Source organism: Abramis brama (genome assembly GCF_963993115.1).
Source record: "Abramis brama genome assembly, chromosome: 11".
In the NCBI taxonomy this organism is placed as follows: domain Eukaryota; kingdom Metazoa; phylum Chordata; class Actinopteri; order Cypriniformes; family Leuciscidae; genus Abramis; species Abramis brama.
Genome location: NC_139973.1, coordinates 34,902,707 through 34,925,694, shown reverse-complemented (window position 1 = coordinate 34,925,694; position 22,988 = coordinate 34,902,707). Strand labels below are relative to the sequence as shown.

The window sequence follows — 22,988 nt, the reverse complement described above, 5'->3', positions numbered from 1 at the left end:
ATTTGCTGTAATTTGTAAGACTGTCATGGGCTGAAAATTGAACATATGGTTGGTGGGTGGCGAGAGGACAATAATTACATTGGGAACGATGTGTAAGAAGATTCATATACTGGGGAACATCCATGGAGACAACATGAATCAGACCAATGACCTCAATACAGGCATGTTTCGGCTTTGATTATAGAATGGACACTGTATTGAAGACCGAACCCAAATGGACTCGCTCTCTCTAAAGCCGTCTAATTAACTAATGATGGTTTATAAATGCTTTTATGTGAGGTTGAGCTCACATAAAATGTCAATGAGCGCCACACTAAAAAAAAATGAAAAATAAATTCTGTATCTAAAGACAACCACTGTTGGATATCAGATGTTAAATAAAACCAAAATTCGTTGGAGTTGTAGAAACTTGATGGCATGTCTGATTAAAACACGGGACAAATACCAGTCGTTTGGTCTCATTTATTTTAGGTTCAAGATGCTTAAGTCTTGAGCAATTCACATAACATGAAGTTCATGGATTCACATGAAGCAGATTCACAAGATGTAACTGGACAGGCGTTAACTCAAACTCATATAATTCATCAATAAACAAATCAACAACATATATATACTCAATCCAAATAATGATTAAATATCCAATCCAAACAATTCATAAACAAATTCAAACAATACAATTGGCAAAACAGACTTACTCAACACATCCTAAGGAAATGACTCAAAGGACATGCTTGAGTGTTCATTCAAACACCCACACCTCACCAATACAAAAGAAACAAAGGAAAGAAGTGAGGTCTACTTATAGACCTTGGCCAGGGGTGGTTGGGTAATGTAGTGGGGGAGACTGGGGACAGTTGCAACACTTTTTGCATTTCTCTCAGTTACTCAGAGACTATTTGGACTAGACCAACCAAATTTGTATATATTAAACTTGCATCTGTCTGCTAATTACCCATACCATTTAAAGATGATTATATATGACATATCGTTCGCAGTATTTATTTGAATGGAAGAAGTCAGATGTTGCAACTGACCCCGACCCAGGGGACGGTTGCAACATGTTAAAAATACCTTAAATTTCTCTAATTAATTTTAGCTTTTTGTCTCAATGAGCATATAATTCTGAAAATATTAACTGTTTTAGGCCTACTATAATATTATAGTATTATTTATTTCAATAATATTATTGTAGCCTATAATTTATTTATTTAGTCATATTTATCAAATAAGTTATTGAGTTTTGTTTGTTTATGTGGAGAACATAGGCCTACATAGATTCAGTGTGCAGGCGTTACAGATGCTATTCAATCTTTCCATATTTCAGTGTCAGACAGGAAGAATTGAACAATTTGCAATGCAACAAACCTTTATTAAATTTATAACTTGTTGCAACCGTCCCCGACCCTATCAGCCATGACAGAACATCATATGCCTGCTAGACACACTGATTTTGACACATGCTAACCATGTCACTTAGAAGTCAACAAAACAATAATTCAAACTAAGTAAGTTTTGATTAATTCATACAAAATGTCTGTACAGTATGACAAACAATACATCTCATTAAAAAATTTACTTTCATACCTCCAAAACTTATAGGAAATGCAAAGGGAAACAATAATTCTCTCTGGAAATACTTAAATAACTTGACTAATAAAACAACTAAACACAAAGGAATTCGGGGACTTACTTTAGATGGAAAAAATGTGAATGACGCTGCCATAATGGCAAACGAATTTAACTCATATTTTGTGCAATCAGTAGAAGACTTGTGTAAAGATTTTTCAACAACTGAAAACTTAAATTGTCCAGCTCCTTCTGCTTCTGCAGATTGTTTCTACATCCAAACAGTTGATGAAACAAAAGTGACATCAATTATTGCAAAATTATTTAATTCTAAATCAAATGACATTTTTAACATTGATTGTTGCTTTCTTAAAAAATACAGCAGTGTCCTGAGAAGACCATTGACACATCTAGTTAATCTGTCAATAAGAACGTGTAAATTTCCCTCAGACTGGAAAAAGGCCGTCATCATACCAATATTCAAAGCAGGAAGTCTGGACAGTATGTGCAATTATCGGCCCATATCCATTTTGCCTATTTTATCAAAAGTACTTGAGAAAGTAGTAGCTGCACAATTGATTGACCACTTGGAATCCAATCAGCTCCTCCACCCACAGCAGTTTAGTTTAGACCGGGTTATTCAACCGAAATTGCAAACTGCTGTTTGATTGAAAATCTAAAACAGTCCATGGACAGGAGTCAGGTGGTAGGAGCGGTGTTTTTAGATCTAAAAAAGGCTTTCGAAACGGTCAGTCATAGCCTACTATCCAAGATGACATCCTTTAACTTTTCTGCTGAGACAATTAGCTGGTTTACATCTTATCTTCAAGACAGACATCAGTGTGTTAAAGTTGGTCAGGATAAGTCACCACTCTTACGCATTCAAAGGGGTATACCACAGGGCTCTATGCTGGGACCTTTGATGTTTAGTCTTTTTATAAATGATTTGCCACAAATCTGTCCAGATGTAAATTGCCAACTTTATGCGGACGATGCTGTTTTTTATGCACCCGCTAAGTCACCGGAACAGTCAGCGGAGGTTTTGACCACTTGTATGGCTGAGGTCAGTAAATGGCTCATTCAAAATCATTTGGTGCTAAATTCAACTAAAACTGTAGCAATGTGTTTTTCTATTAAAAGACAAGATGTGGAACAAACTTTTCAGATTAATTTGCAAGATACAACTATAAAATTGGTAACAGATTTAAAATACCTTGGATTGATCCTTGACCCCCAATTAAAATTTGACAAACATCTAAAGAAAATCTCAAAAACTATACAAAGTAACTTAAACTGTTTCAAACTAATTAGACAATACATTCCAAACCAGGCCGCCCTCCTGTACATGCATGCTATGATATTCTCTCATATATCATACTGCATGACAGCATGGGCACAGGACACGCTCGCAGCAACTAAACATATCAGGTCATTATACAATCAAACTATAAAGATTATGGACAAGAAGCCAATTCGTTACCATCACTGCAATATTCTCCAGAAGTATAAATTGTTAAGCTTTGAAAGCTTTAGTGATTTATGTTTTCTTAAACTAACTTTCAAATGTCTCAATAATATAGCACCTGAGCCACTCAGTTCATTTATGCAGAGACAAAGCATCAACAGAGTCACCAGAGGCTCTATCAATAACAACTGTATAGTTCCGTACCGTAAGACTTCATTTGGTCAGTCTGCTTTTTCATATAAAAGTGCAAAGTTGTGGAACTCATTACCCACTGAATTTAAAACCATGACTGAGCTTAAAATGTTCACTTCTCGAGTTAAGTCTTGGATGAAATCGAAACAGGAATGTACCCATTTGTAAATAGCTGGTTTGTGTATGTAAGTGATTTATATGGTGTGTCTATAGATACGTTTTTAGGATGAAATAGAAAATGTTGTAGTGTAAAGGCCCAACCATGGACTGGAGTTGAAAATTAGCATTAGCTATAAACTCTTTTTGCATAGCATCAGTTACAAACTTGTTTTGTACTATGTTTAATTGCAATGTCCATGTCAAATAAATGAATAAATAAATAAAACAAGTTTTGTTCAATAAATGCAGCAGCAGATGTTGAATATGTCTACTGTCTTCTTAGTGGGGGGAGGGTCTAACTGTGCATGTGCAGTATGAGTGTCATCACTCTAGCTTGTTTCTGATTGGAGAAAAATGACATGTTGCAACCATCCCCATGTTGCAACTGTCCCCAGTCTCCCCTGCACTAGATTTGGTAGTGTAGTCTGCTTGGAATAGTGGGATATAGTGTCATTTTGTTTTATCTGGACCAAGAATAAATGTGATACTAAATAAATAAAACATTTTTGAACAAACTTCAGCTTTACTAAAGCAATATCACATGAGCAAGAGTGTGTTATGGTTGCTTATTAGCATGCTTGTGATTACCCGTGTTAACAAGAGGCAGCACATTTGTGTGATTTTACTTTTATACACAGTTCAATAAACAAGAAGTTAATGTAACTTAAATTTTAGGCACAATATTGGCAGTTACTTTGTCTGTTTTTACTTCGTCAATAAAAATAATTCCACACAAAGCCTGAACAGACAGCAGTGGTGTTGCAACATTTTTCATGGCAATTCGTAACTATTTTACATTTTGGATTATCCATAAAAAAAAATTATGATCCGCTACACCATGATGAAACCCCTTTGTACGAATTCATATGAAATTGCCATCTGGTAAACAGTCACGTTTTCTCATGAGATCGGGTTGGGTTTCCTTTCTGAACAGATCAGCGTTTTGATCGATTCGTTTGAATGATGCAAAGACTAACAGTGTGTCTGAAAGAAAAACCGACAAGCGGAGAGATACATTGAAAAAGTCCAGTGCTTTTGGACTGTCAATGTTGTTTGACAAATCAGATTTAAGGACAAGTGTTTATTTTTAATCTAATAAAAAAATAAAATGTATAAGGTAATTTCTACAGATAATACTCCACTTTCTTTTGAAAATATTAGAAAATGAGCCTTTAAGAACAAAGATTGTAGTATCTTAGCCTATATTTGCTTAAACAGCATGTTTTTAAAGGTATTTAATTGTGAAATGTATGCCTCGATTGCAATGTTTTGTGAAATAAAATATCTAATTCTGATGCTTTTACTGTGGCTTGTGCTTCGAAATGCCTGAAACACAGACAGAATATTGTGCTGGGAATCTGGGATAGATGAGACCTTTCAAGCTATGTTTAACCTCTTCCCTGCATGAGAGCAGAAAACATCTGGAAGGTTTATCAATGGTCATTCCGTGGAAAGTTTCATCCCCCTGTCATTCCGTGGAAAGTTTCATCCCCCTGTCATTCCGTGGAAAGCAAATTTCCTCCCCATGTGGTGTTATATAAATAAATGAAACTATAATAGCAGGGTCTTCAGAGGGGCCTGTGACCCTAGGTGGTCTTTAGCGGTACAGTAGGGGGGCAGCCAATTATTGTTTGATCTCAAACTAACTGCATTACACAAAAATACTATAAGTTGTGTAAAATTTTGTATTGACCCTGTCATATTTATCCAAAGCCACTTATAAATGAGGACATACAGATTTAGTAGATTTCCTGCTTTTATGGTCCTTGTTCTTCCACAGCTGCAGAGGCTGGTGTATCAGATTACAGCTGTAGAGAATCCAGACTGTGAATGAACTGGTTTTAGTAATTTGGGAAATCTACTCCCTAGCCACAGGACCTCTAGTGTTACCAGTTAATATTGTCAGCTTTCAGGATATGGATATGTGTTTCCCCTAATGGACTTTAGATAAATGAAAAGTCTGACTGCATATAATCTATTATCTAAAACAAACTGCTAAGACTTTTGGGTAAACTAAAAAAAAAAAGAGGTTGCGGTGAGGCAATGGAAGTGCATGTGGCCAAATTTTACACACACACACACACACACACACACACACACACACACACACACACACACACACACACACACACACACACACACACACACACACACACACACATTTATTCATTTAGCAGATGCTTTTATCCAAAGTGACTTACAAATTAGAATAGAAGCAGTTAAACTAACAATAGGACAACAATATGCTACCCTTGCCAGTTTAATCTAACACAGTACCTGTATTTTTTATTTATTTTTGTAAAGATGATAGATATAGAATAGAAGATAAAGTGTTAGTATTAATGGATCAAGTGTTGTTTCTTAAAAAAAATGGACACGGACACAGAGTTGGGCAGGTCATTCAAGAAAGAGATTTAGTGCCTCTTTGAGATGGCACCTCAAGACAGCATTCACTTGCAGAGCGCAAGTTTCTGGATGGCACGTATGTCTGAAGTAATGAGTTTAGGTAAAAGGGAGCAGAGCCAGTGGTTGTTCTGTATGCAAAAGTCAGTGACTTGAATTTGATGCGAGCAGCAAATGGCAACCAGTGCAATTTAGTGAGGAGAGGAATGACGGGTGCTCTCTTCGGCTCATTAAAGACCACTCTAGCTGCAGAATTTTGGATCAGTTGCAGAGGTTTGATATTGCAAGCTGGAAGACTTTCCAGGAGAGCATTACAATAGTCCAGTCTGGATAGAACAAGTGCTTGGACAAGGAGTTGTGTAGCATGCTCTGATAGGAAGGGCCTGATCCTCCTAATGTTATATAAGGCAAATCTGACCGGGCAGTTCTAGCAATGTGGTCTGTGAAGTTCAACTGATCATCAATCACAGCTCCAAGGTTCCTGGCTGACCTTGATGGAGTTATGGATGACGGGCCTATAGCTGATATAGCTGAGATGCGAGCACCTACCGCCTATCACACACACATACACACCGTTAATTCTTCTTTTAAAGCATATACTGTAAGAATCGGTGAAACACCTGTGAAAAATCAATACAGACATTTAAAAAAATATTCTTAACTTGCTCTGAACCCAAATCCTTTAATGATTCTCTCCAGTGTTTTTGATGTCCTTGAGAGCTTTATTTATTTAATGAATCTTAAGTCTTTTACTGCTCAGGCAATAATAAATGTCTCCGCTGACTTTTTAATTGACTTTATATGTGAGAATTCAAGCTGTGAGGTGTAGTGTCCAAAGCCTGCCATGGCCTGGGTTGTTTTTCTTCCTGCTTGACCTGGATGAATTCCTGCTTTAATCTTCTTTTTCAAAAGCAGGGTCCATATTACATATCCATAAAGGCAGCTGCCGCTTAATTCCTCTATATCTCATTCTGCCAAGTTTAACACATAAGTTTTCCTTTGAACTGCACTCTCAAAAGTCTGGATCTGAAAAAGACAAGAAGATTAAATCCAGAAGATTGAAATATTTTGTGTGAACTACTCACAAACCCTTCATTTCTGACAAAGGAATCAATGTAAAATGAAAGTTTAATACATTTTACATCCCACACAACACCTTAACCATCATTCTCATTCTGATTTACACTCACCTAAAGGATTATTAGGAACACCTGTTCAATTTCTCATTAATGCAATTATCTAATCAACCAATCACATGGCAGTTGCTTCAATGCCTTTAGGTGTGTGGTCCTGGTCAAGACAATCTCCTGAACTCCAAACTGAATGTCAGAATGGGAAAGACAGGTGATTTAAGCAATTTTGAGCATGGCATGGTTGTTGGTGCCAGACGGGCCGGTCTGAGTATTTCACAATCTGCTCAGTTACTGAGATTTTCACACACAACCATTTCTAGGGTTTACAAAGAATGGTGTGAAAAGGGAAAAACATCCAGTATGCGGCAGTCCTGTGGGCGAAAATGCCTTGTTGATGCTAGAGGTCAGAGGAGAATGGGCCGACTGATTCAAGCTGATAGAAGAGCAACTTTGACTGAAATAACCACTCGTTACAACCGAGGTATGCAGCAAAGCATTTGTGAAGCCACAACACGCACAACCTTGAGGCGGATGGGCTACAACAGCAGAAGACCCCACCGGGTACCACTCATCTCCACTACAAATAGGAAAAAGAGGCTACAATTTGCACAAGCTCACCAAAATTGGACAGTTGAAGACTGGAAAAATGTTGCCTGGTCTGATGAGTCTCGATTTCTGTTGAGACATTCAGATGGTAGAGTCAGAATTTGGCGTAAACAGAATGAGAACATGGATCCATCATGCCTTGTTACCACTGTGCAGGCTGGTGGTGGTGGTGTAATGGTGTGGGGGATGTTTTCTTGGCACACTTTAGGCCCCTTAGTGCCAATTGGGCATCGTTTAAATGCCACGGCCTACCTGAGCATTGTTTCTGACCATGTCCATCCCTTTATGACCACCATGCACCCATCCTCTGATGGCTACTTCCAGCAGGATAATGCACCATGTCACAAAGCTTAAATCATTTCAAATTGGTTTCTTGAACATGACAATGAGTTCACTGTACTAAAATGGCCCAACCCAATAGAGCATCTTTGGGATGTGGTGGAATGGGAGCTTCGTGCCCTGGATGTGCATCCCACAAATCTCCATCAACTGCAAGATGCTATCCTATCAATATGGGCCAACATTTCTAAAGAATGCTTTCAGCACCTTGTTGAATCAGTGCCACGTAGAATTAAGGCAGTTCTGAAGGCGAAAGGGGGTCAAACACAGTATTAGTATGGTGTTCCTAATAATCCTTTATGTGAGTGTATATCAGTAAATGCAACAGATATTTTGTCTTTTGATGATATGTTACAAATACTCCCTCACAGGGTCCAAAATTATGTGACCATATTGGAAATCAGTGATTTAAAATCTAATTTAAACCTTTAAAAGAAAGGTTATAAAAGAAAATCATAGTCCACTATTTCTAGGTTAATGATCAAATGAGAAAATGCATAGCATTAATCATGTGAACTGAAAAGGTCAGATTTTAAAGGTGAAGTATACAATTTGCACAAATTGAATTGCACAAATATTGATTGCTTTCAGACAAGTTTCTGAAACACTCCCCTCCATCTTCTATTGGCCAGTAAACAGATGACCCCGCCCCGCGATCACACCATTGGTCGAGCCAGTGTTACTGTGTTTGCTGGTTGGATTGCAGAATTCATTGGAATATATACACTGTAAAACCCAACAAGTTAAGCTAACTCATTTTATTTGAGGAAACCGATTGCCTTAATTCAATTAAGTTTATAAAAAACAATAGTTATGAGTACTCTGAACTTATTTTAATCGAGTCCACTAAAACAATAATACAAAGTCAAATTCAATAAGTTAAGCTAACTTATTACATTTGAGGACACCGATTGCCTTAATTCACTGTAAAACAATAGTTATGAGTACTTTGAACTTATTTCAGTTGAGTTTACTAAAAGTAGATATACATTGCAGTCAATAAATTAAGTGATTAATTAAGTGATTATTGAGCATTAGTGATTAACACCTGCTGTTAACGAGCAGAATCAATGAAGGAAAGAGAAACACAAGAACTACAACTGACTTCCAACCACAGCCTTAGATGAAATCAACTCAAGATAAAAGATGTTTAAATCTCTAAAGATCTCAGCAGAGGAGGATTAAACCACTACACAAACAGCATTACCAGCTTCACTTATTACTAAACAGTTTGACTTTTGTCATGTGTCTACAGAAGTTGTTATTGAGAATGAACAGAGGGTTAGATGATAATGATTTATTGAGTTTTATTTAAAGACACCATGATAGTGATCCGTGTTTGCTTTAGTTGGGCTCTTGACCCTGGACTTTATAACACCAGTTTTTCCTCTGGCTGCTGTAACTGAGTGTTTATAAAACACATTTGTTATGGCACATACGCCAAAAGAAAATATGAGCATGTGGTTGTGTTAAGATAATAAAAATCATCATTTAGTGACTTGATTCTCTGATCTTTTCCAGAGCCTAATCTCTGATTAGACAGGTGATATATTACTTGTATTAATCATTATAATAGAACTGATTCTGCTGTAAGACCCATTGTTGTGACAATCAGATTTTAAAAACCTCTATATTACGCTGACTTACACAGTAATCAAGAATCAGCATATGAATCTCAACAATGGTGACCATTAAAAAATTATTTATGCCGCAATGCATGCTGGGAGCCATGGACAAGTTTTGTATTATGCTAGTACCCAGCATGCATTACAGCATGAATCATTTTTTAATGGTCACCATAGTTGAGATTCATATGCTGATTCTTGATGTCTGTGTGAGTCTTAGTAATACAATATATTTTCTGTGAAACTTTTTGTAAAATCCTTCATATTATCTGATGGTCACAACATGGCTAGGTCTTATGCTGTAGAATGTTGCCCTTTTAATCAGAGATCAGACTCTGAATGAAATCAGTGAATCACGAAATGATGATTGTCATCAACAATCCTGCACCATCAACACCAGATCAGACTTTTCCTTGGCTTTTGTGCCATAACAAATATGTTTTATAAACACTCAATTATAGCAGCCAAAGAAAATCTTAAGTGCAAAAGTCAAGGGTCAAGAGCTCAACTAAAGTAAGCGCTGATCTCCATCATGGTGACCTTAAATGAAACTCAAATCATCAACTTCTAAACCTTTGTTAATTCTAATAAGAACTTCTGTAGACGAATGGCAGTAATAAAGTCAAAGTGGTTAATAATAAGTGAAGCTGGTAATGCTGTTTGTGGAGTTGTTTAATCCTCCTCTGCTGAGATCTTGAGATATTTAATGTCTTCTTTTATCTCCAGTTGATTTTGCTGTGGCTGAAGTCAGTTGTAGTTCTTGTGTTTCTCTTTCCTTCAGTGATTCTGCTTGTTAACAGCAGGTGCTCATCACTAATGCTCAATCATCACTTAATTAATCACTTAATTATACAATTATCATTCTGGGATCTAGAAATGTTCTATAACTCATTCAGTTTGAGTTCTGTTTCAGTCATTCAAGTTTCGGTAATATTTGAGTGCTGTGAACTCAATTGTATTTAGTTAATATTACTGTTAGGTTTTACAGTGTATGATATGGCAGTGGTTCCCAAACCTGTCCTGCCGGCACCCCAACACTGCATATTTTCTTTGTCTCCCTAATCAAACACACCTGATTCAACTCATCAGCTCATTAACCCATGTGATAATGAGCTGATGAGTTGAATCAGGTGTGTTTGATTAGGGAGACAAAGAAAACGTGCTGTGTTGGGGTGCCGGCAGGACAGGTTTGGGAACCACTGGGATATGGTACAATGTGTTTAACGGAAAAAAGAATAGGCCTATTAGACATTTTGATGACTGAAAGCATAAAATAAACATACTATAATATAACAAAAACACAAGTTTGAGCATTTGTAGAGCTTTGTGAATGACAAGTGGCCAAATCTTTGGTGTAGATTCTGTTGGATAAGAACTGGGAGAACATATTTTAATATAAATGTACACATTTCAAATTTAAGATTCAATAGATAATATATTGAGAACAGATCAAATAAATGCATGTGCCAATAAAATCGGAAGGATTGCACTCTTTTGCATCTGGAAAAGGTTGATGTTGTGACCAAAACACCATTAGTTAATGTCTCTGGCAAACACAATGTATTTCTCAATGGATCTGATCTTTCCGGAGGCTCTGTGCTCTTTGAAGACTCCTGAGAAATGAAAAGTATGTCCAGAGCCATTAATCATGAGTGGACATACATCTCCAATGTGAGATGTTGAATAAAAAGTGTAGATGATGAAAGATTGTCTCATAACTCATTTACTTCATAGAATAAGCACACACGGGCGTTCTTTGTTGGATTTGCAGTTACGGTCAGTCTGTTCTCCTTGAATAAAACACAAATGGTTTGTCTCTTCTGGGATTGAGGTCTATTGAAATTACAACAAATGTGCAGAAAATTGTGTAAATGGCTGATTAACATAGCAGTTAAGAATAATGTTTGTAATTTTTTTACAATTACATTATTAGAAATGTTATATAAACAATCTAACAAAACAAATTTAATATGAAAAATAGCTTATTTTAAACATCAAATATCTGGCTATTTTTTAATGCATACAATATATTTTTCATAATGCATGGTTTAATTTTATAAATGAATTTATTAAAAAGTTTATTTAATTTTGATGTTTATATCTAGAAGATTACAAATAAATGAATACAATAAAAAAATATATAATATAATAGAACATTGTCACATACTGCTGAGCCAAAACATTATGACCAGTCACAGGTGAAGTGAATATCATTGATCATCTCCTAACAAGGCCACATATTAAGGTCTGGGTAGATTAGACAGTAAGCAAACAATCAGTTCTTGTAATCAATATGTTGGATGCACGAGAAATGGGCAGGAATAAAGATCTGAGAGACTTTGACAGGGTCAAATTGTTATGGCAAGGCGACTAGGTCAGATTCTGAACAACAAAGGCTATATCTATCCCGTTTGGTCCGAGCCAACAGAAGGTCTACTGTGCCACAAGTCATTTAAAATTTTACACACATTGCATTGCACTCTGTTGTGTAGCCTCAGACCAATCAGAGAGCCTATGACCCCTGTCTACTGTTGAAAGCAGCTACAATGGGCACACAAGTGTTAGAACTGGACCTTGGAGCAGTGGAAGAAGGACGTCTGGTCGGATGAGTCTCGTTTTCTTTTACAGTGCAAAAGTATGACCCTCTGGGCAATGTACTGCTGGAAAACCCTGGGTCCAGCCATTCACTTAAATTTGACATGTGCCACCTACCTAAACATTGTTACAGAGCAGGTCCACCCCTTTTTAAAATTTTCAGGAGGCTAAACTTCTTTCACAGAGCATTTGATTAAAAAACAAAATTAAGATGAGTTTCAGAACTTTGTAGCCCACTACATTTGATTTGCCAAAAGAAAAGAGCAGTCTAAAAACTGCTGGGGTTTTTCAACCCAACTTTGGGTCAAATATGGACAAACCCAGCCGTTGGGTTACATTTTTACATTACATTTTTAACCCAACGTTTGGGTTTGTCCATATTTGACCCAAAGTTGGGTTAAAACCACCCAGCATATTTTAGAGTGAGTCACTGTGAGAATCAGTCAGTGAGGAAAAAGAGAGAAGGTTAGGCAATGTGAGAAACACAACAAAACAAGTCTCCAGACCCTCATCTCTGGACTGTTTTGTCTTTCAACGGTGTCTAGAGATTCATGATTCATTACACAAACACTCATGGATTCCATTTGTTCATCACAACAACGAAAAAAGCTATTTGATATTTTTTATTGCTGGTAAATAAACTCAAAAGACCAACTAAGATGCACCTGCAATTCGAATGCACTTATATTTCCCCAAGTCCCTTTAAATGTAAGTGCAAGGGAATGTAAATACAGACTAAAGAACTAGCCAATGAATGATTCAGACACTGGGGATAGATAAAGATACATGTTTATCTATTTTAATATTTAAAAAATAAATATCTGTTTGTCATTGAACATAATCATGCACTGAATGCCAAAGAGAATTAGATCTAGCTTTCTTGTGTGAATGGGTGAAAAAGTATTTTGAAGTAGTATAATAATTTAAACTGAGAAGTTATAGGATTGCCAAGCATGACAAGTTAAAGGGGTCATACTTTTGTAATTTTTCTCATACAGAGTTATAACAAAATTACTTCCATTTACACAAAAAATGAACACACAAAAATGGTAAAAGTTTAAGTTAAATTAAAATTTAAGTTTAATTGCTACCCTAATTTTGCCCTAATCCAGAGGTGTAAAGTCCAGGTTCAGAAAGTAAAAGTCCTCCTCAGTATTTTGTTCCAATCACCTGGATTTGCTAATTCAGACAGGAGAGAGAACTAATTAGTGAAATCAGAGTTCATGGGTGGAATAAACACATGGCAGGACTTTTACTTTCTGACCCCTGGACTATACAACTCTGCCCTAATCTGCAATTACAGTTATTCGCGGAACTATCAACTTTACGTGGGTTGTGCCTCGGCACGGCACAGCGCGGATAAATCCAATGTTTTGAGGAGAATGTGCGGCTGTCAGTCACCGCGCCGGTGTGGAAACTGTCATTCGCAATAACAGATTCTACTTTTTGAAAGTATGACCGACATAAGAATTTTCACTGGAAAATGTCATCTGAACAAGCAAGTAACATCCACTTTTGTTCTGACCAACTAAGGGAAAAAAAGCATTGCAGTAAATCACGCTGATTAAATCTAACGATCGCTTATCATATCACGTCAAACCGTGGAAATTATACTTTGTTCTCAAATTGTTAATGTTAACAACATCAGCATTGCGTGACTACATTTAATGCCCTTCCGATATTTATCCTTGTTTTCGCATGTGCCAGGTTGCAGTCTCTTTTTTTCTGTAGCCATCAAGTCCGAAGTCTTTTGCATTTTACAACGGGTGAATCTCCAGTTGTCACTGGTGATTGTCGTTTGAACCTTTCTGGATCCGCCATCAAATTGAGAAGTTTAATTATATCAAGTGCTGTGAGAAAAGGCTATAAATCTCCACCTCCAACATCCTCACTCGGCCTACTAGCCGAGACTCCTTCTTTATGTGTGCAGATGTGACGTAATGACGCAAAGATATGCTCGAATTTCCCGCGGAAATCCACCAGTACCACTGGAATTAAAAACATTATTACAAGCTTACCGTTTTGAATCGAGCCAAGGCAAGCAGACAGTTTTGAACACTGTCTGGTTATGTACTTGCTCAAAAATTTATTTTGGATCATTTTTAACCCAAAAAATTACGGACTGTTGCTTTAAGTAAAATCAAAGTTACAACCTACAGTGATGAGTTCATTGTACTTTTTGAACAGTTTGAATGTATTGATGAAGAAAATTGAGCTGCAGCTTTAAAACTAAATAGATATAGAGAGAAAATATGACAGAAATCATTGTGACTGACAACCTTAATGGAAGGAAACAACAGCTTACAGGAGATCGCTGGAGTGTCACAAGGAGATTTCACAAGTAAGTAGAGCAGGTAAATTGTCTGTAATCTGTACTGGAGAGACCAGACTAAAGGTGATGATACACAGGGCCACTTTTTGAGCAATGTTGCTGTCAACGGGCAACCAGATGAGACACAGGCCCCGATCTAAATTATCCAGATAGAAATTTATTGCCCATTTTCAATGGGAAAGTGCCCAAGCATTAAAAACTTGGCAAGATTGCCCAGCAACATTGCTCAAAAAGTTGCCCTGTGTATCATCACCTTAAGGGGCCGTTTACACAACTGTTTTCAACTAAAAAAGGAAAACAATGTGTTTTGGCTGTTCATTCACACAGCGTTTTGGGGGCCTGCAAAACACGAATTTGTGAAAATAGTGACATCATGCGCATGCGGATTACGTGTTCAGTCTATAGGTGCTTAGTGTTTCTTTACAAATGTAACGGACGTTGGCCAGTAAGAGCTGTGCATGTAAATCTCATTCCCCTGGCCTCAAGAGGCGCGCTAGTGACTGACGCTGGCTGCTGCGGTCTTTAGCGTCCTTGTTAGCGTGCCAGAGAAAGTCAAGTTTGGTGCCATGACCCGGATAGGAGTGAGGTTTAGGGGTTGAGTGTAACGTATGTAGGCCAGAAGAGCTGTGTGTGTGTAAACTTCACTCCCCTCTCCTCAAGAGACGTGCTAGTGGCTGCGTTCTTACCTTGTTAGCACGCCACGCTCGCCTCCCACGCCAAAGACCCTGGTTTGAATCTCGCTCGGTTACACTAAGTGTCATCAGCTACTACTGGTCTGGCAGCATAACACAGCGTTTTTAGTCATTTTTGTGGATCCGTGTGAACGGGATCGTTTTGACAACATTGCTGTCTGTACACAAAAGGAAAAACTTTTCCGTTTTTAGTACATCATTGTCGTGTAAACGCACCAAAAGAGTGGCTCTGAGGTGTGTGCTTTTATACAGGGATGCTGTTTTTGACTATGATTGGACTGGTGAACAGATGGAGAGCATACGTGACTTTTGTAACACACTTTAACTTGAACTGTAGCTACTACTAGTAATCAGACTCTCTCTTTCTTTCTCATGCATAAATTGTTGAGACCCTCTGCCTGGAATTGTCATTGAATCTGTCTGCTTTAAAAATAGCCCATCTGTAAGTCAATGCGGTGGCTGGACCGTCAGAGAGGCCAAATATCAAACAAGGAATCATCTGGAAATGTATTCAGACAGTGTACTCGCTGTCCAAAATATTATTATTAATATTCAGCCTCATATTGTTACGTGTGCTCACATTAATTATGTGCTGAAACATTCTTTTCATTTAAAAAATGTGACAGAATGTTTTTGAAACTCAGATCATCTTTCGTGAAAGTGTGACGGTACATAGAACAACTTTTTTAAGACTATAAGACTAACTATAACTTTAATAAGGCTATTTTTTTGTTCTTTTTCCCCCAATAATGATTTATCTATAAAAAACTAGGGTTTCACACAGATCATAAAATGTTTTTGTTTACGTTTTAAACCAATAGCCTTTTTGAGTTCTGTAAGTTAATCCGTTCAATCAAAAAATGTTTGAAGGATCAAAAAATTATTAAAGTAATTATAAAGTATTTAATATATATACATGAAATAAAAAATAAACACCTACACCTAAACAAATGTTACAAATATGAAATGTTTCAAATGATGTGCACTCACTCAAAAATTACTCACTTGATTTCACACACTGATGTTTACTTCTCGCCTTTGTTTAGTTTTAATTTTCTCCTGCATCAATATTTAGCTAATCTGAATATTTTGAATACTTGCCTGAATATATTGATTACCTTAGTAAATCATATGTCACACTGAATAAACATTATTGTTTATGCATCATCCTGGATCTATCAGTTCCCGCATCCGATGGAGATATTGAGGAACCATTGAAATTCACTGGAATTGCAGACTGCAGTGTCTAGTCTTTCAAATGTCAAGATCATTTTGTATTGGTGTAATATTTGTTAAATATAACTGAAGTGTGGCGAGAAGCAGGGCGGGGCCGAGAGCCGTGGGAACGGAGCGAAGCCAGTGGCACGAGTGCTAATGAGCGTCACCTGCGCGCCACACTGGTCTCGAGTCCCACGGCAGTCGTCCGTGAGGGGCTTTTGTTTTGTTGTTTGTTTATTTGGTGATTAAAGTTATGCTGAATGTTCGCTGGTTCCCACCTCCTTTTCCCTGAACCTTAGTCTTTAACCAAATGTCCAAATACTTAGATCAGTGTTATTTTAATATCATTGATATACTATTATAGTTTTTTTTTAAATCATTTTGAAGTAGATATTTTGTGTTTTTATTTTAATTTTAGTTAAGTTGTTAGTAATTTTGTTGTGTTTTTGTCAATTTTATTAGTTTTTTTAAAATGTCTAGGTTTACGTTTTAGTTTTTATTTTATTTCATTTTAGTTATTTTAGTACCTCAATTTAAACTTAATGAATATGCAAAATTTTGCCAGTGAGGGACTCGACATGACATGAAGGCGAAATAGAATCTGGGAAAGTTTTCAGGAGAGGGCTCCCTCTGGCGTTTGGATGAATGGATACCATTCATTACATTGCTCTGGCAACTAACTGAAATAAAATACGTTTTTTTTATTATTTTTTTTATATATATTTTATATTATTTCAGTTAATGTTTATTTTATCTTACAAGTAATTAATTTTTTTTAATTGTTTAAAAAAAATCTGGACTAGAGTATATAAAAAAAAAGTGTCCAAAAAAACATCAAGTCAGCTGGTCAATTTAGCTTGCGTTGGCCTGTAAATAAGGACTGATAACACATCAGTGGATTTCACAACAGCCCATCATTAACACTGGTATGTAAGTTCCCCTTCTTCCTTCCTCCCTTAATTTCACCTTTCCTTCCACTCATCCTGTCATCTCATGGGATATGTTATCAACTATCATCTTGCATCTACTGTGCCTTTTTGTACTTTTCTCTAGTGAGCTGCATAATGAGAAGTGTAAAAAATGAACCAGCGCTTGTTGCTGAAATCTCCTGCAAAGTGACACAAATCTATTTGAATCTATGTATAACAGCCACATTATACATTATACATTTATTTTATTGAATTGATACAGTTTATGTTTTAATATTATTATATCATTATAAACAATTTAATGATTATGATGATTATGATCAAATAAATCAATCAATCGATCAATCAATCAGTCAATTCATGGACCAAATATTGCACCTTAATGAAATGTAATTAATAAAAAATTAACTTCTGATACTGATGTTGAGATGCAAATCTTGTGAACCTGCAGTGAAAAACCCTCAGAGTAACTTTGATAAACATGCTCACCTGAAAATATCCTTGATAAACATGTTATCTTCAGTTACATGATGAGAGAAGAACAACTGAATATGTTCACAATATTCACAACCTGTCAGTGATGAAAACAAGATACACATCATTTTAAGCAGAGCTATGCCATTAATTCAAGTTCAAACATCCTTTAGTTTGAGATCATCTTACCTGAGCTTTGCTTTAGATAGATGCAGTCGGGTCAGTCGTGTCATATGACAGACGCAGAATCAATGTGTCATCAGTGGAGGAAACCTAAGATGCAGCGAGCAGCATGATGAAAAACATGGATTTTTCATCTCGTCCTTCTATCACCTAATAGAAGGACGAGCATTAGAATAGCATGAAAGATATTTTCTCTTGTGAAGATCTAAATTATATAAATAATGCTAAGATTTTCTTATTGTAGTTCGCTTACTAATGTAATTTTTTCACTGTGGGTTTGAGTTGACTGCCAAAGCTGATATAATCATCATTGCAGTTTATTCTTTTATCATGACAAAAAAACAGAAAGAAATATAGGATGTGAAGCACATCCATTCAATAAGGTTTTAAAGAATAAACGACGTGAATTATAGATGGGATTATTTTTGTAGAACATTGTGAAGCAGCTCAAGATGGAATATAAAAAACTCCAAGTAGCCTATCCTCTAGCACAAGTACATCTGCACTGAGAAACGGCTCCTCGGAGAGCTGCTATTGCAAAGCCACAAGTCGTGTAAGAAACTGTCCTTAGTTGCCAAACCTTGAAGTGTATAAATCATCTATCAAAGATTACAGGCCTTGTTTAAATTGAGAAGACGGCTTGGATGCTCTACTGTAACTCAATATTGTCATCTCACAGTTTTAACCAGACTCCCAGACTTTGTGTTTGGCTCAGCTCTGATACATGGTCTCTTGTACTTTGCAATGATAATGAACTTCAAAAAGGCCAACCCCCTTAAAAAATGCTGCCGAAATACATTTATCCAATGTTTTAACCTTTGACTAGACATTAAGAATAAGAACATTTTGAAGATACCAAATGATTTATTTTAAATTGTTTTATTCAAATTGCAGATCGTAAATCAAGATCTATACTTGAATGAGACATATTATTCCCTTTTTCAAAGTTTTGATTTTATTTTTGGATTCACTGAAATAGTAGCCTGGCAAGCCAGACCCATATCAAGATGTTGGGTCTGGGAACTCACCATTGGCAGGGCTCAATCCGAGGGGCGGGATAAACGGTTGTCTTATAGGATAGCGCTACAACCAACCAGAGCGTTTTCCCACCAGCGGAGCTAGTTGATAGATTAAACTTTTGCCCTATCCAGTCGGCAAAACTCCAAACACATCTTCCTTTTTTAATAATGACTTAAGTTCTTTTCTCAAAGAAAAGCTTAACTCCAAGTCCTCCAGAGTCGCAGCCAAAGCCGATTCGAAAGACCGCTGTTCGCCAGCAGCAGCCATCGCGGAACCGTCGCAACTCTGCTGTCATCATGTTAAGCCCGCCAACCGACTCTATACACAATGTGATTGGCCTGACTAGAGTTTGGTTTTTCCAGCTCAAAAGCCAATGGAGAATTGCTAGACGACCCTGGCTGCAAAATACAATTTGCTGCCGCTAGTGTGCATCTAAATTTCTAGGCTACTGAAATAGGTTTTCATGCTTGAATGTTTAAAAAACACATTTTCACATATTTTACACTATTGCAGCACCTCTCTTCGCAGTCTGTCAGTAACGCTCTGTTTCGTTCCTGTCTCTATGAAGCCCCTCCTACCGAAAAGCGCAATGTGCTCTGATTGGTTGGTGGACCAGTTTGTTGTGATTGGTCAACTGCTTCAAGCTTGTTTCAGAAATGTCACGCCCCATGCCATAGTCGTAGCTGTGTTTGAAATTACCCCCTATACCCTCATTCACTATTCCCTACATTACTCCACTAATATAGTCCACTTGAAGGAGTGAATGAAAATGAGAATTCAGACACTGAATGCGTCGGAAGGGCTGTCACTTTTGCATAGTTTGGGTTTGCCGTTTAATAATCATTTGAAACTTAAAGTGGCTGCTCCAATATTAATGAAAAGATTTATCTTGAGCTCTGTTATGGAAACTAGCATGCATAAACCTTAATTAAACAATTTAATAATCAATTAAAAAGGAATTTATACCTGTATGATTTTACGCTGTACCCACATTGGACCAGCAGTTGGGAAAATGGATGGATGGATGATTCAGCTGCAGGCGCCATTCATTCGACACGAATCACAGTACATTATGGGTATTCTAGCTGTTGAGTGTACATCAGTTGACTCATTATTACGGTAGCCTACATTATAGGATTATGAGTCCGATTTTGGACGCAACCTGTGAGTTTCAACCCACTATTAATGCAACTCAACCAGACCTCTCCCCTTTGTTTTGCATATGCCTTGAGCGGGAATTATTTAAATGAGGAATATTGTGACACTTCCCGTGCTCCGGAAGAAAATTCAAGACTACAACGAGCTGTTTCAGGGAGTTTAAAAACAGTGCTTCCCTTTCGAGAACGTTTCACTTGTATTGCGTTGCAAACGCATTGGGAAAACTCCTTTTCTCAAGAATATTGAAGCCTTTATTTTAAAACGCAGTGCAGCTGCACAGCGAGCTCAGTGCAGGCTGTCTAAGCTCGCTGATTGGCTGCGCTGCGGCAACTGCACAAACCTATGGCGAAGCTGCGAGGACGCGCAATCCTATCAGAACGCTTCCCACCTCACTCGCGCCGAAGAGAGCCTGAATGGACGTGGTTGCAGACTAAAAATAGCCAATTCTTCGCCATAGAGACAGATTTAATCGATTTAAAAAGATTTAAAAAGGCGGCTGTTCCTTCTGCGACAGCATGCCTCTTCCAGCGCTACGATCACGGCTGGCTCTCTTTACGTCAGAGAGCGAGCCCGCCCCTTTTCTATTCCCAGCCCTCCTCGAGCCCTGGAGGAAGAAAAGGTGCGGTCAGAAGACCAACGAGCGCATGCCGGGTCTTTCCCCGTGTGCCTCGCTCACGCCAGAGAGCGAGCCTTCACCAGTGCTGTTTACAAAGACGGACCAACGCCCCTCTCGCGAAGCGGCTGGCCTCGTCTCATTCAGCGGATTGGTGGAGGAACTGGATGACAGTTTGTCAGTGGCGGCGTCTGAGGGCGAGGATTGGTCGGGCTCTGCGGACCCTGCCATTTCTTCTCAGCTAAACAAAAGTGACACTAGAGCGAGTTTCTCCGCGTCATCACCCGCGCTGTCGATGAGTTAGGCCTCGACTGGTCTTCGCCGGTAGAGCCTACTAGAAGCCGCCTGGATGAATGGTTCCTGCCGGGGCGCCAGCAGGCCTTTCGGCAACGCTCAGCCCCCTTTTTTCCTGAGGTCCACGAGGAGCTCACAAAGTCATGACGCAGCCCGCCTGCGTACTTCTGCCTCTATGCCGCTCTCGTCAGTCGACGGTGCGGAGGAGAAGGGGTATGTGAAGCTGCCCCCCGTAGAGGAAGTGGTGGCTGCTCATCTGTGCCCTTCCACTGCTGGCGGTTGGAGAACAAAGGCTGCACACCCTTCTAAGCCGTGCAGATGTCTTCTGCACTCGCAGACCGAACCTACACTGCCGCTGGCCAGGCAGCGTCTGCATTACACTATGGTGGTCCTTCAAGTGTTCCAGGCGAAGCTCCTCCATGCTAAGGACGAGTCGGGACCTGACCCAGCCACCTTCAGAGACCTGTGCACCGCCACTGACCTGGCCCTGCGAGCCACAAAGACCACTGCTCAGGCCATCGTTCTTAACACGGCCAGCCTTGTGGTGTTGGAGCGCCACTTGTGGCTGAATTTGATAGAGATCAGAGACGCCGACAGAACCGCCTTCCTCGACTCACCAGTCTCCACTTCCGGTCTCTTCGGCCCTTCAGTGAAAGGGTTTGCTGAGCGCTTCACGGAGGCACAGAAGGTATCGCATGCCATGAGACATTTCCTCCCTAAGCGCTCTAGTTCTGCCCCAAGAGCGTGCTGCCCATGCAGCCAGCCAAACCAGCGCCACAGGTCTCTCAGTCCCGCCCAGCGGCTGAAACCAGCCAGCGCCTCAGGCCAGCGAAACGCTTCCCGTTCCCCAAACACCAGGGCCCGCGGCCAAAGCTCACGCTGGACCCAGATCCTAGGAAGTCGTCCTAGCCAGAAAAAGAAGGGGGCCATGTCTCGCCATGGCCAGACAACCCCCGAAGATCACTTCTCACAGCTCCCTCTTCAGTTCAGGCGGCTGGAGATGTATTAACTGCAGAACATGGGCCCGTCTCTCTTCACGCACCCCTGCAATCAAACGCTGTTTTAACAGCGACCCACATAAAGCACAAAACGAGCAAATTTCTCCCAAACACCTGGGAGGTCGGGTCCCCGAGTATTGGCGGCTCGCCCCCAGACTTCATTCAACCCCTAGCCACTCGGGCCGAGGCCTGGCAAGCTCTCCCCGGAGTGTCAACTTGGGTAATGAATACTATAAAGCAAGGCTACTCGCTTCAGTTCGCTCGCAGACCCCCGCACTTTCGTGTAATAGTCAACACATCGGTAAGAAGCAACGAGTGCTCCAGAGTCTTGCCTTGAGTTTGGGCCCAATGACTCCAAGACATGGCTATGTACCCAAGGTGCTCTCAACTCTGTTCAGAGTTACTAACGTAACCTCGGTTCCCTGAGAGATAAGGGAACGAGTATTGCGTTGCCGGCCGTGCTATTATGCTGATGTCAGGTGCTTTCGCTTCAGTCCATTTAACCTGTCTCTATGGCAAAGAATGGGCTATTTATAGTCTGCAACCACGCCCATTCTGACGCGCTTCGGTGCGAGCGAGGCGGGAAGCGCTCTGATAGGATTGTGCGTCCTCGCAGCTTCGCCATAGGTTTGTGCAGTTGCCGCAGCACAGCCAATCAGCGAGCTTAGACAGCCTGCACTGAGCTCGCTGTGTGGCTGCACTGTGTTTTAAAAATAAAGGCTTCAATATTCTCGAGAAAAGGAGTTTTCCCAATGTGTTTGCAATGCAATACTCGTTCACTTATCTCTCAGGGAACCGAGGTTACGTTAGTAACCGAGTACGTTACTGATATAGAGAATAACTCCCTTTGGAGTGGACTTTGCAGATCTTTTTCATGTGCAAACAGCAACATTTCACATGCACAAGAAAGTTGAAAATGTAAGGTCAGGTCTATTTTATTCATGACTTTCAAAGTACACTGTAAAAAGCGGTAACTGCAATTGTTACAATGAAC

General features: G+C 39.0%; 1 protein-coding gene across 2 annotated transcripts in view; it reads right to left on the bottom strand.

Moving 5' to 3' along the window:
* Positions 1–22,988, bottom strand: part of ptger1a (prostaglandin E receptor 1a (subtype EP1)) — a 44,572-nt gene that overhangs the window by 18,187 nt on the left and 3,397 nt on the right. The window contains exons 2-3 of one of the 2 annotated variants that reach the window (XM_084128344.1): positions 17,918–18,001; positions 17,744–17,825 (exon numbers count right to left, since the gene is read on the bottom strand). The gene's annotated coding sequence lies outside the window, so the exon portion shown is untranslated. Of the gene's footprint in view, positions 1–17,743; positions 17,826–17,917; positions 18,062–22,988 lie in introns of both variants that reach the window. The other variant, XM_084128343.1, reaches the window with a different exon arrangement.